Genomic DNA, 14,983 nt, shown 5'->3' with positions numbered 1-14,983 from the left:
AAAGAATCAAGTACTTAGGAAGGAACTTAACTAGGGATGTAAAAGACTTGTACACAGGAAACTACATAACATTGCTAAAAGAAATCAAAGGAGGGAGAGACAAGCTTCCCAGCCAAGGCGGCCGGCGCCACACTTTTGCGGGCGGCTTCGAGTCCGCGACTACAAGTCTCGGATCAGAGGGCTATCCAAAGTCTGGGCTGGCAAGTCTGATTCCGAGTCTTGGCTGCGGCGAGACCCCCGAGCGGCTGCAGCTGCGGCGGTCCGAGCTAATCCCTCCCTCCTTCCGGGGCTGGCTGAGAGACTCGGAGAGACAAGCTTCCCAGCCAAGGCGGCCGGCGCCACACTTTTGCGGGCAGCTTCGAGTCCGCAACTACAAGTCTCGGATCAGAGGGCTATCCAAAGTCTGGGCTGGCAAGTCTGATTCCGAGTCTTGGCTGCGGCGAGACCCCCGAGCGGCCGCAGCTGCGGCGGTCCGAGCTAATCCCTCCCTCCTTCCCGGGCCGGCTGAGAGTATCGGAGAAGTAAGTTCCCCAAGCCGAGGCAGGCGGCGCCCTTCTTTTGCGGGCGGCTTCGAGTCTCGGCTTTAAGTCCGCGGCTACGAGTCCCGGATCAGAGGGCTATCCAAAGTCTGGGCTGGCTAGACTGACTGCGAGACTCGGCTGCAGTGAGACCCCCGAGCGGCGTGCGATCTCCCGATCAGCGGCAGCTGCGGTGGTCCGAGCTACTCCCTCCCCCCTCTCCGGGCCGGCTGAGAGGATTGGAGAAGCAAGTTTCCCAAGCCGAGGCAGGTGGCACCCCTCTTTTGCGGGTGGCTTCGAGTCTCTGCTTCAAGTCCGCGGATACGAATCTCAGATAGGAGGGCTATCCAAGCCACGGAAGCCCCCCCCCCACGGGAGGCTTCCTGGTCCGGTGGGGAATCCCCCAGGCCCGCTGCGGCCCACAACCAGCCACAGGGTCCCCTCAAGCCGCGGCAGCTGACGCCCCCACCACGCGCGGCCCCTGAACCAACGGAGAGATTTGGATCCGAAAGCCCCAGGCCACGGAGATCGGTGACTGGGGGAGACCCATTCCAAACACTTGAGGCAAACGTGTGCCACGTGCGCCACTTACTGGGCAAGATAAGAAAAACAGATCCCAGAGATTTCATAGAAAAATCTTACAACCTTGCTGGGTCCAACACCCAGAGAAATCTGAATAAATGCCCAGACGCCAGCAGCAGAAGATAACTGTCCACGCTCAAAAGATTGAGAATATGGCCCAGTCAAAGGAACAAACCAATAGCTCAAATGAGACACAAGAGCTGAGACAACTAATCCTGAATATACGAACAGAAATGGAAAACCTCTTCAAAAATGAAATCGATAAATTGAGGGAGGACATGAAGAGGACATGGGCTGAACATAAAGAAGAAATAGAAAAACTGAAAAAACAAATCGCAGAACTTATGGAAGTGAAGGATAAAGTAGCAAACATAGAAAAAATAATGGATAGTTACAATGATAGATTTAAAGAGACAGAAGATAGAATTGGTGATTTGGAGGATGGAACATCTGAATTCCAAAAAGAAACAGAAACTATAGGGAAAAGAATGGAGAAATTTGAACAGGGTATCAGGGAACTCAAGGACAATATGAACCGCACAAATATACGTGTTGTGGGTGTCCCAGAAGGAGAAGAGAAGGGAAAAGGAGGAGAAAAACTAATGGAAGAAATTTTCACTGAAAATTTCCCAACTCTTATGAAAGACCTAAAATTACAGATCCAAGAAGTGCAGCGCACCCCAAAGAGATTAGACCCAAATAGGCGTTCTCCAAGACACTTACTAGTTAGAATGTCAGAGGTCAATGAGAAAGAGAGGATCTTGAAAGCAGCAAGAGAAAAACAATCCATCACATACAAGGGAAACCCAATAAGACTATGTGTAGATTTCTCAGCAGAAACCATGGAAGCTAGAAGACAGTGGGATGATATATTTAAAATACTAAAAGAGAAAAACTGCCAACCAAGACTCCTATATCCAGCAAAATTATCCTTCAAAAATGAGGGAGAAATTAAAACATTCTCAGACAAAAAGTCACTGAAAGAATTCGTGACCAAGAGACCAGCTCTGCAAGAAATGCTAAAGGGAGCATTAGAGTCAGATACAAAAAGACAGAAGAGAGAGATATGGAAAAGAGTGTAGAAAGAAGGAAAATCAGATATGATATATATAATACAAAAGGCAAAATGTTAGAGGAAAATATTATCCAAACAGTAATAACACTAAATGTCAATGGACTGAATTCCCCAATCAAAAGACATAGATTGGCAGAATGGATTAAAAAACAGGATCCTTCTATATGCTGTCTACAGGAAACACATCTTAGACCCAAAGATAAACATAGGTTGAAAGTGAAAGGTTGGGAAAAGATATTTCATGCAAATAACAACCAGAAAAGAGCAGGAGTGGCTATACTAATATCCAACAAATTAGACTTCAAATGTAAAGCAGTTAAAAGAGACAAAGAAGGACACTATATACTAATAAAAGGAACAATTAAACAAGAAGACATAACAATCATAAATATTTACGCACCAAACCAGAATGCCCCAAAATACATGAGGAATACACTGCAAACACTGAAAAGGGAAATAGACTCATATACTATAATAGTTGGAGACTTCAACTCACCACTCTCATCAAGGGACAGAACATCTAGACAGAAGATCAACAAAGAAATAGAGAATCTGAATATTACTATAAATGAACTAGACTTAATAGACATTTATAGGACATTACATCCCACAACAGCAGGATACACCTTTTTCTCAAGTGCTCATGGATCATTCTCAAAAATAGACCATATGCTGGGTCACAAAGCAAGTCTTAACAAATTTAAAAAGATTGAAATCTTACACAGCACTTTCTCGGACCATAAAGGAATGATGTTGGAAATCAATAATAGGCAGAGTGCCAGAAAATTCACAAATACGTGGAGGCTCAACAACACACTCCTAAACAACGAGTGGGTCAAAGAAGAAATTGCTAGAGAAATTAGCAAATACCTCGAAGCGAATGAAAATGAAAACACAACATATCAAAACTTATGGGACGCAGCAAAGGCAGTGCTAAGAGGGAAATTTATTGCTCTAAATGCCTATATCAGAAAAGAAGAAAAGGCAAAAATTCAGGAATTAACTATCCATTTGGAAGAACTGGAGAAAGAACAGCAAACTAACCCCAAAGCAAGCAAAAGGAAAGAAATAACAAAGATTAGAGCACAAATAAATGAAATTGAAAACATGAAAACAATAGAGAAAATCAATAAGGCCAGAAGTTGGTTCTATGAGAAAATCAATAAGAATGATGGGCCCTTAGCAAGATTGACAAAAAGAAGAAGAGAGAGGATGCAAATAAATAAGATCAGAAATGGAAGAGGAGACATAACTACTGACCTCACAGAAATAAAGGAGGTAATAACAGGATACTAGGAACAACTTTACGCTAATAAATACAACAATTTAGAGGAAATGGACGGGTTCCTGGAAAGACATGAACAACCAACTCTGACTCAAGAAGAGATAGATGATCTCAACAAACCAATCACAAGTAAAGAAATCGAAGCAGTCATTCAAAAGCTTCCTAAAAAGAAAAGTCCAGGACCAGACGGCTTCACATGTGAATTCTATCAAACATTCCAGAAAGAATTAGTACCAACTCTCCTCAAACTCTTCAAAAAAATCGAAGTGGAGGGAAAACTACCTAACTCATTCTATGAAACCAACATTACCCTCATACCAAAACCAGGCAAAGATATTACAAGAAAAGAAAACTACAGGCCGATCTCTCTAATGAATATTGATGCAAAAATCCTCAATAAAATTCTAGCAAATCGTATCCAACAACACATTAAAAGAATTATTCATCATGACCAAGTAGGATTCATCCCAGGTATGCAAGGATGGTTCAACATAAGAAAATCAATTAATGTAATACACCATATCAACAAATTAAAGCAGAAAAATCACATGATCATCTCAATTGATGCAGAGAAGGCATTTGACAAGATTCAACATCCTTTCCTGTTGAAAACACTTCAAAGGATAGGAATACAAGGGAACTTCCTTAAAATGATAGAGGGAATATATGAAAAACCCACAGCTAATATCATCCTTAATGGGGAAAAATTGAAAACGTTCCCCCTAAGATCAGGAACAAGACAAGGATGTCCACTATCACCACTATTATTCAACATTGTGTTGGAGGTTCTAGCCAGAGCAATTAGACAAGAAAAAGAAATACAAGGCATCAAAATTGGAAAGGAAGAAGTAAAACTATCACTGTTTGCAGACGATATGATACTATACGTCGAAAACCCGGAAAAATCCACAACAAAACTACTAGAGCTAATAAATGAGTACAGCAAAGTAGCAGGTTACAAGATCAACATTCAAAAATCTGTAGCATTTCTATACACTAGCAATGAACAAGCGGAGGGGGAAATCAAGAAACGAATCCCATTTACAATTGCAACTAAAAGAATAAAATACCTAGGAATAAATTTAACTAAAGAGACAAAAGACCTATACAAAGAAAACTACAAAAAACTACTAAAAGAAATCACAGAAGACCTAAACAGATGGAAGGGCATACCGTGTTCATGGATTGGAAGACTAAATATAGTTAAGATGTCAATCCTACCTAAATTGATCTACAGATTCAATGCAATACCAATCAAAATCCCAACAACTTATTTTTCAGAAATAGAAAAACCAATAAGCAACTTTATCTGGAAGGGCAGGGTGCCCCGAATTGCTAAAAACATCTTGAGGGAAAAAAACGAAGCTGGAGGTCTTGCGCTGCCAGACTTTAAGGCATATTATGAAGCCACAGTGGTCAAAACAGCATGGTATTGGCATAAAGATAGATATATCGACCAATGGAATCGAATAGAGTGCTCAGATATAGACCCTCTCATCTATGGTCATTTGATCTTTGATAAGGGAGTCAAGCCAACTCACCTGGGACAGAACAGTCTCTTCAATAAATGGTGCCTAGAGAACTGGATATCCATATGCAAAAGAATGAAAGAAGACCCATATCTCACACCCTATACAAAAGTTAACTCAAAATGGATCAAAGATCTAAACATTAGGTCTAAGACCATAGAACAGTTAGAGGAAAATGTAGGCAGATATCTTATGAATCTTACAATTGGAGGCGGTTTTATGGACATTACACCTAAAGCAAGAGCACTGAAGAAGGAAATAAATAAATGGGAACTCCTCAAAATTAAACACTTTTGTGCATCAAAGAACTTCATCAAGAAAGTAGAAAGACAGCCTACACAATGGGAATCAATATTTGGAAACGACATATCAGATAAAGGTCTAGTATCCAGAATTTATAATGAGATTGTTCAACTCAACAACAAAAAGATAGCCAACCCAATTACAAAATGGGAAAAAGACTTGAATAGACACCTCTCAGAGGAGGAAATACAAATGGCCAAAAGACACATGAAGAGATGCTCAATGTCCCTGGCCATTAGAGAAATGCAAATCAAAACCACAATGAGATATCATCTCACACCCACCAGAATGACCATTATCAACAAAACAGAAAATGACGAGTGCTGGATAGGATGCGGAGAAAGAGGCACACTTATCCACTGTTGGTGGGAATGTCAAATGGTACAACCACTGTGGAAAGCAGTTTGGCGGTTCCTCAAAAAGCTGAATATAGAATTGCCATACGATCCAGCAATACCATTGCTGGGAATCTACTCAAAGGAATTAAGGGCAAAAACTCAAACAGACATTTGCACACCAATGTTTATAGCAGCGTTATTTACAATTGCAAAGAGATGGAAACAGCCAAAATGTCCATCAACAGACGAGTGGCTAAACAAACTGTGGTATATACGTACAATGGAATATTATGCAGCGTTAAGACAGGATAAACTTATGAAGCATGTAATAACATGGATGGACCTAGAAAACATTATGCTGAGTGAGTCTAGCCAAAAGCTAAAAGACAAATACTGTATGGTCCCAATGATGTGAATCGACACTCGAGAATAAACTTGGAATATGTCATTGGTAACAGAGTTCAGCAGGAGTTAGAAACAGGATAAGATAATGGGTAATCGGAGCTGATGGAATACAGACCGTGCAATAGGACTAGATACAAAAACTCAAAAATGGACAGTACAATAATACCTAATTGTAAAGTAATCATGTTAAAATACTGAACGAAGCTGCATCCGAGCTATAGGTTTTTGTTTTGTTTTGTTTTGTTTGTTTTGTTCTTATTATTATTACTTTTATTTTTTTTCTCTATATTAACATTCTATATCTTTTTCTGTTATAATGCTAGTTCTTCTAAACCGATGCAAATGTACTAAGAAACGATGATCATGCATCTATGTGATGATGTTAAGAATTACTGATTGCATATGTAGAATGGTATGACGTCTAAAAAAAAAAAAAATGGTCAGCACAATACTGCCTAATTGTAATGTAATTATCTTGGAACGCTGAATGAAGCTGCATCTGATCTATAGTTTTTTTTTGTTTGTTTTGTTTTTTTTTCTCTTATATATTTTTGTACTTTTTATTTTTATTTGTGTTTTCTCTCTGTGTTATCACTTTATTTCTTTTTCTGTTGTAGTGCTATTTCTTTCTCTAAATCGATGCATATGTACTGAGAAATGATGACCATACACCTATGTGATGATATTAAGAATTACTGATTGCATATGTAGAATGGATTGATTTCTATTGTTGTGTTAGTTAATTTTTTTAATCAATAAAAAAAATAAATTAATTAAAAAAAAAATCAAAGGAGATCTAAACAGGTGGAAAGACATTCCCTGCTCATGGATAGGAAGGCTAAATATAGTTAAGATGTCAATTCTCCCCAAACTGATCTACAGATTCAACACAGTACCAATCAAAATTCCAACAACCTACTTTGAAGACTTGGAAAAGCTAGTTACCAAATTTATCTGGAAGGGAAAGAGACCCAAATAGCAAAAAGTATCCTAAAAAAGAAGAATGAAATGGGAGGATTGACACTCCCTGACTTTAAAACCTATTATAAAGCCACAGTGGTCAAAACAGCATGGCACTGGCACAAAGATAAAAGCATTGATCAATGGAATTCAATCAAGAGTGCAGAAATAGACCACCAAATCTATGGTCAACTGATTTTTTAAAAGACCCCATATCCTCTGAACTGGGACAAAACAGTCTTTTCAATAATTGGGAATGGAAAAACTGGATATCAATAGCCAAGAGAATGAAAGAGGACCCCTATCTTGCACCCTACACAAAAATTAACTCAAAGTGGATCAAACACCTAAATATAAGAACTAGCACCATAAAGCTTCTAGAAGAAAACGTAGGGAAACATTGTCAAGACCTAGTAATAGCACAAGCAATGAAAGAAAAAATAGATAAATGGGGACTTCTCAAAATCAAATGCTTCTGCACCTCAAAAGACTTTGTCAAAAAGGTGAAGAGGCAGCCAACTCAATGGGAGAAAATGTTTGAAAATCATATATCAGACAAAGGTTTGATTTCCTGTACATACAAATAAATCATACAATTCAACAACAAAAGAACAATCCAATTATAAAATGGGCTAAAGATATGAATAGGCATTTTTCCGAAGAGCAAAGACAGATGGCTCAAAAGCACATGAAGAAATGCTGATTTCACTGGCTATAAGGGAAATGCAGATCAAGACTACAATGAGAAACCTATCCTAAAAGAGAAGAACCTCACACCTATAAGAATGGCTGCTATTAAACAAACAGGAAACTATAAATGTTGGAGAGATGCGGAGAAACTGGGACACTTACACTGCTGGTGGGAATGTATAATGGATCAATACTGTATGATTCCAGTTTTATGACCAGCATAAAGATATAATCAGAGGCATATAATATAGAATATAGGGGACTTAGAGATACATAGAAGCTACAGATGGGTGAACCGTTAGCTAATGAGGTTGAACTCCAATGTAAGGAATAGATAGGAGTGAAAGTGGTTCTCTAGTGGGTCTAGAAGTAATATTACCATATCGAAGATGACCAAGATTGAAAGGGGTTGTACAGACCTACATGTCCCACTGACTCACTAGAAGTATGAATGAGTTCTCATAAGAATTACTTGAAAGATAAATTCTTGTATAAAGAGTGTTTAAGTCCAGGGTACAGGGGGAATATTGCTAGCACATGCTATGAGCTATGTTCAAAAGGAAACCATCGGCACTACCACAACAACATGAGAGGTAAATAATGCGGGGAGGGACAAGAGTTAAGAGGAGGTTTAGATTTCCGATTTAGTGAGGGTGTGTTTACTGGTTTTCTGTCTCTTGGGGACAATGAAATTGTCTAAAATTGAGAATGTTGATGGGCTGTGGACTTTGGGCCTTCTACACGATGCCTGATGAATGCACTGACAGAGGAATAGAATGGCAAACGATGGTGTATACTTATGAACAAAGGCTGTGCTGCTACAAAAAGGAACAATGTCATGAGCCATGCAATGATGTGAATGAACATGTGAGACATTTGGTGAGACAAAGTAATCCAGAAACAAAAAAACAAGAATGGTATGGTCACCTTTAGAAAATGTTTACAAGAAAATAGGGGCCTAGACTGTAAGCTTTTAGAGCAGACACATTAAGGCAGGAGTGGTGATTATTATTTCTGGATTTTGAGAGGTTGTTTTATATGTATAACCTGATGTTTAGAGATAAGAATGAAGCCAAACAGGTTGGGGTTAAAGTAATTCAGAACACAGGTTTAAGGAAGACAGTATCTATATTTTAGAACCACACACAATCTTTGAGACCAATGAAAGAAAGTTTTACTTGGTCTAGAACTGAAATTTTCTGTAGTACATAATCTAATTCAACCTATCTATATAGCTTATTTGAGCGACTGAAATACAGAACACAGAATAAGAAAGAGGTCCTTTAATCCTGTGTAGATTATTGTAATGCCTGAATGCATCCTAGAGTATATTAAGCAGATAATCAAAAAGTATTGGCAAAGTCCCTTGAGGGATGGGAGAAAGACTATGGAACTACTAAACCTTACCATCAGGGAATCCCCTGATACTGTGTCAAACTTTAGGGATACCCAAATCAATAGGCCATGCCCTCAGTCATGAGGCTTACTATTGTGAAGCTTATCTAGGTAGTGGAGAAGCTTAGTCTAGCTATAGGCATGCCTAAGAGTTACTTCTGGAGGACCTCTTTTATTTCTCAGATATGGCCTCAGTCTCTCTAAGCCCAACTCTACATGTGAAATCATTGCCCTCCCTCTATGTGGGACATGACATCCAGTGGTAAAAGTCTCCCTGGTGACATGGGAGATGACTCCCAGGGATGAATCCAGACCTGGCACAGTGGGATCAATAACTCCATCCTGACCAAAAGGGGGAAAAGAAGTGTAACTAATAAAGTATCAGTGGCAGAGCGAGTTCAAATAGAGTCGAGAGGCTACTCTGAAGGTTGCTCTTATGCAAGCTTCATTCAGACAATGCTACCTATCATAACTTGCTAAATCCCAACCAAAACCATTCCAGCCAATCCTAAAGGACACCTAGGGCAATATGTAAGATTCTACAAAGGTTCCATGCACTAGAGTAACTTTCCAGAAACCTACAACCTCAAGATAGGTCCCTGGTCCAGATAAGTCCTGAAACCTAGCCCAGCCTTTCCAGAACATCAGCTAGTTCCATCTCCTTACCCCATATTAGTGACAGACCCTTCCAATATGAAAAATTTTGAATTGCCATAGCTCAAAACACCCCTAAAGAGAGGGAAAGATCAAAGGTGATAGTGGAGTTAAACAGAGAAGATAGAACTTAGACAAATATGAATACTGAATCATTAAATTGATACCTCTTTTAATCTCCAGTGTTTTAGAGCAGCTAGAAGTAAAAACCTAAAATTGTGAAATCGTAACCCATGTCAGACTCTGAAATATATTCTACAACTAGTTGTAGTGCTGTGCTTTGAAATTTATAGCTTTTTGGTATATATGTTATTTTTCACAAAAAAAGAAAGAAAAAAGTTGATTGTGATGGTAAAAAATATATATATTTAAGCCCTCTAGCCTCCTATATTCTGGAGCAGATAGAAGGAAAAATCTGAGGGGATCATATGGTAGCCCATGACAAACTCTGGGATCTGTCCTGTATCTACTTGTTGAAGAGTGCTTTTAAACCATTGCTTTTTTCATTTCTGTGCTTTGTACATATGTTATACTATACAATAAAAAAAGATAAAAATTTAAAAAAAACAAGCAAAACAGCTACACCAACTGTAAGATGTCACTCATAAAACACTATTATGTTCTTCTAAGAAAGACAGATGCTGCCAATCAAACTAGAACAAATCATCAGTTATAAGCACACCCCAGTTTCAGAAATTCTAAAATATGAAAAAGAGAACTGGTCAAATTTAAAAAAAAACAAGATATGCTGTTAAGGGGTACACGCACAGATAGTAAAACAAAAAGCAAGAAACTCACAGAAATCAGGACTATGGTTACTTTTGACAAGAGTGCTGGTGTTAAAATCAAGGAAGGGTACACAGGGGGCTTCTGGAAAACAGTAATTTTGATTTACTGACCTGAATGGTAGGTAGTTCATAATTCTTCCTTGAACTATGTATATGGTTTTTGTACATTTTTCTGTAAAGCATGCTGTATTTCACAAGAAAAAGAAAAAAAAAAGAATAAATGCTTGTCCTAAAAGAATAGTTAAGAAAGAGAAAGAACTAGAACCACACGGAGAAAGGTTTAGGGACTGAGACTTAGCCTCACTATGAAAGTAGAGATTTCCTTAATGGAGAAAAGACATGAGCTGCAGGAGCACAGCTGAGACAAGAAGCCCAGCTCAGCAGCTGTTTTTTTACCTCAAGGGAGAGGAAGCAGAGCCTGACCTTGGTTGCAGGTATGGGCAAGGAGCAAATAGGAAAGATACTTTGGATTTAAAATCCCTAGGTCTTGGATCTCACTAGATATCTGGGTTGATTGGACTATGGGTGCGGCCACACACTCTTGATTATCATGACCATCTTCATAGCTATCAATTTTGGAGCCCTTACCAGGTCTCAGGCACTGGCACTTCACATGAATCTGACCGAGACTGTTTTTCTCCCTCTGGACCAAGCTGCCAGCCTTTCTCCTTGCACGCCCCTACCCCTTCCCTCCTGAATCTATCTTGAAACTCATCACGAGCTGTGGGACTACGGAGAAAAACTGAAACAGCAGAAAATAAAAGGATAAAGAACAACTTCAGACCCTAGCTATTATAAGTATCAAGCCAGACCTAGACCTCCCTCCTTTCTCCTTCTCACCATGGCCGTTAAACCACAGGCTCCTGAGAAGCTCCTAACCCGGCAGCTCCATATATCCCTCTGCCTCCCTCCCTTACTGACTCCAGGTGGCCGAATTTGGAATCAGGTGTCCTAATTGCCACCTGGGCAAATCCCTCACCCACCCCAGTGATAAATCCCCCTCGATATTGTCCAGGGCTTTTCCTCCAACCCAGTCCCAGCCCTTTAAAAGCTGGCTGTCCTTTGTTCTGTCGGAGTACATTCTGCTATAGCCGTCCCTAAATAAAGTCATTCCTGCCTGTTTAACATTGTCTGGGACTGTTATTTCTTTGAAAAATATTATCATTAATCTTCACAACCACACTAGGTGGTAAACATTATCCTTGCCCACATTTTAAAGATATGAAAATTGATGTTTACATCACACAATTTAAGTAACGCACGCACTCTCACGGCTTAATTACAAGTCCCTGTCATTGAACTTGGGTAGCAGAATTGCTTTTCTCTCGTGTCTCCTGCAATAAGATGGTGTTACTTGCTCCAAGCTTTACTCCGCTCTTTTTTTAAGCAGATAGAAAATGTATGAGGTACACATGTGAGAGAATGCACGGGCACTCTCACAAAGACAGAGGTAAGAAAGGTGAGCAGCAAAAGACAGTGTGGACGCCTTCCATGCAGGAGACCCAGGTTCAATTCCTGGACCATGCACCTAAAAAAGAAAAAAGACAATATGGAGTCATTTGCTTTTATAGATTAGCTTACTTAATCCCCCTCCCTCTTTCTTGTTTGGGGCTGTTCCTCCTATCCTCCCTTCTTTCCAGGACAGTGTCTTATAGTAGGGCATTTATTTGGGTAGGTAGGTGGGTTGGCTCCACCCTTCTTAGTAGATGACTCACTACTCAGGTGGGGGTTGTTTGGCTGCCAGTTGCTGTTTTTTGCTGTTCTTCTCAGAGTTATTCTGTCTCCGCTTGTTGGAGTTTGCCCTATGCTTAGCTAGCCACCACCCTAATTCTAACCCTGCATCATTCCCCCCTCTGAGACTTCTAACTACCCTTAATCTTAAGGAAATTTGGGCTGATGGTCCATCTTCTGCAATTGCTTCAAGCTGTCAGTGGGTCATAGGCCCTACTTGTGGAAGTGTAGAAGTCTCTGACTATGCTATTGATGGTGACTGGATAAGTATGGGGAACAGCAGCGTGGCCTCTGGTGAGGAGAAGCTTGTGGTGAAACATTTCTAATCTATAAGAAACAAACTTGGTGAGGAGTTTAACAACATAAGGGCTGATCAAAAACAAAAAGAGGATAGTGAGCAGGCCTAGGAGAGGCTTTAGCTAAACGAGACTGGGGAAGAGGGAAGGAAGTGACCATACTTCAAGTCCAAGAGTGAATTTTAGTTAAGCGGCTCATTTCTGCTTAACTGGGGAATATGAGGGTGCATGTAGCAAGTTAGGGGTGCAGGAATGAGGCTTTACAGGGGCTCAATTAATCTGGGCTGTGGCTTGGCTGCTGTGTTGTCCTTATTTCCTTGAGAATGTTATTATTATTTCTTTGGCCAGGGCAATGAGTTACTGCTGTTTTCTGTTAAGAGCACAGCCTAGGAGATTGAGTATTTCTTGGTGGTGTTTAATTGAGAGAAAGCCTCACTTTTCCTACACTGCTGTGTGATCATGCAGGACTAGGAAGGCATAGCTTTTTCCCCTTTCCTTAGGTCTAGGGGTCAGGTGAGGGTGATTAGTTCTGCTTGTTGCACTAAAGTCCCTGGGGATAGGGCTTTGGCTTCACTGCAGTTTGGCTGACTCACAGACTTGGCTTTCTTTGTTTTTTGGTTAATGAAGCTACTTTTAGAAATGAATATACTTGACATACTACAACAGAAGTTTTGTCCTGTTTTACTTTTATACATTTACTAGGGTTAGGTTAATTAACAGAACATTGTTATGGGGCACACCAAAAGAGAGACCGCATAATTCAAAACTGCAAGCCAATTTGGAGTCTTTATTAGCCAGCCGGCGACTGCCTCAGAAACTTCCAAGAAAGAAGATTGAGAGAGCAGCCCCCAGAGGTTTTCAAGGTGTGCTTATAAAGGCTAAAATCATGTTGCGGTTTTGCAGTTGCTAGCAAGCAAGCGTGATCATAGAAGCAGAAAAATGCCGTTAGCTGTTGCCAAAACACATCCCATTCTCTCAGTTTCCTAACATTGGTTACTGTTTAACTCATGGGGACATTCCGCCCCAGTGTTGTGGGGACTTTCCCTGCTTGGGCCTGATTGATTGCTCCTGGCCCTCCACAACATAGTTTATATACTTGCCTGGTTTCTCTTTTAAATTCTTTTGTTAAAAATGAAGTTCTGATTTATAGCTAACCACATGTACTTTTAGAGAAACCTTAAAGTAGTGTAACTGACAAGTAAATTTGGTTATTATACAGGTAAATATTAGGACATAACATGGACATTGAGACTATTGTTAAGTTCTTAGGAATTTTATACTATTTCTAAATATACGAGAAATTTTAGATTAACAGAGGATAGAAAATTTCTTTTAATTATTGTAATATTTTCTGAACACTTTTTATATAAAACTATTTTAGCACCTCACATTTGCAAGGTGAGAGAACAAACTGTAACAATTTTCCTTTAAAAGTGAGGAGACTTGTCTTCTGAAGTAAAGAATAAGAAGGTCAACATAAACTTTTAGAGAGAGTACTCAGATGGCTAAGAAAAACTTCATATAAATCTTCATTAAAAGTAAACTAAAAATAGATATTATTTTAATAGAGTGAAAACTAAATTTTAGTTTTGTATGTATATATGGTTTTACACAAAAGTTTTTTTTTAATTATATAATAAACAGTCTTATTCAATTTGGTTAGCATTGACTATGACAGACAGAATTTACTTTATAAACATTTTACAACATTCTATATCCACTCCATCAGCAATGACTACAACAAACCAATTCACTTTTATATTAGGAATGTGTTAGTTCACAAAATTAACATTGCAAGACTATGCTCTGAGGCAGCTGGAGATCAGTAAGGTGTGCTGCGAAAGCATTCTTAAAGATATGGGAATTATTTTGAAACCCTTGGTGAACACTGTCTAAGTGAACTGGGTGGGAATTTTATTGTTAAGTCCCTGCCATTTAAAAGCAAATAGGTTTTGAAAGTCAGGGTGAAGAGGGAGACAAAAAATGTGTTTTTAAGGATTGAGAACTTGAATGCAGGCAGGGGCTATTTAGCAGGCTCACCCCACGATGCCCTTATCCCATACAGACAGGTTTATTTGCACAAGGATCTCCTTTGGGATGCCAAGAGGCTTTAACCTAGTAGGGGCCTCAGGGCAAACAAGAGGTTAACGTTAGCTAGGTTTGCTAGTCTTAAAGTGACTACCAGGGAATGAAGAAAATCTCTCCCTAGAAGGGGGATGGGGCATTTAGGGATAATAAGAAATTGATGGGATACCAGAATGTCTCCAAGCTTATAAAGAAGAGGGTTTAGTGAAGGTATTGGTTTCAGCTTTACTGTCAACTCCTATAATTTAGGCAAGTCTAAGTGGAGGTAGGCCCAGAGTGGCAGTTTAGGACAGAGTGGCTGTTATAGTTTGCTAGCTGCTGGAATGCAATATACCAGAAATGGAATGGC

General features: G+C 39.5%; 1 pseudogene; it reads right to left on the bottom strand.

Annotated features, from left to right (window-relative positions):
• LOC143686811 (transmembrane emp24 domain-containing protein 2-like) overlaps positions 1 to 11,603 on the bottom strand; it is a 64,480-nt pseudogene extending 52,877 nt beyond the window's left edge.
• Positions 11,604 to 14,983: the final 3,380 nt, after the last annotated feature.

Source organism: Tamandua tetradactyla, chromosome 6 (assembly GCF_023851605.1).
Source record: "Tamandua tetradactyla isolate mTamTet1 chromosome 6, mTamTet1.pri, whole genome shotgun sequence".
Taxonomy (NCBI): Eukaryota; Metazoa; Chordata; class Mammalia; order Pilosa; family Myrmecophagidae; genus Tamandua; species Tamandua tetradactyla.
This window is presented reverse-complemented; position numbering and strand designations above follow the sequence as displayed.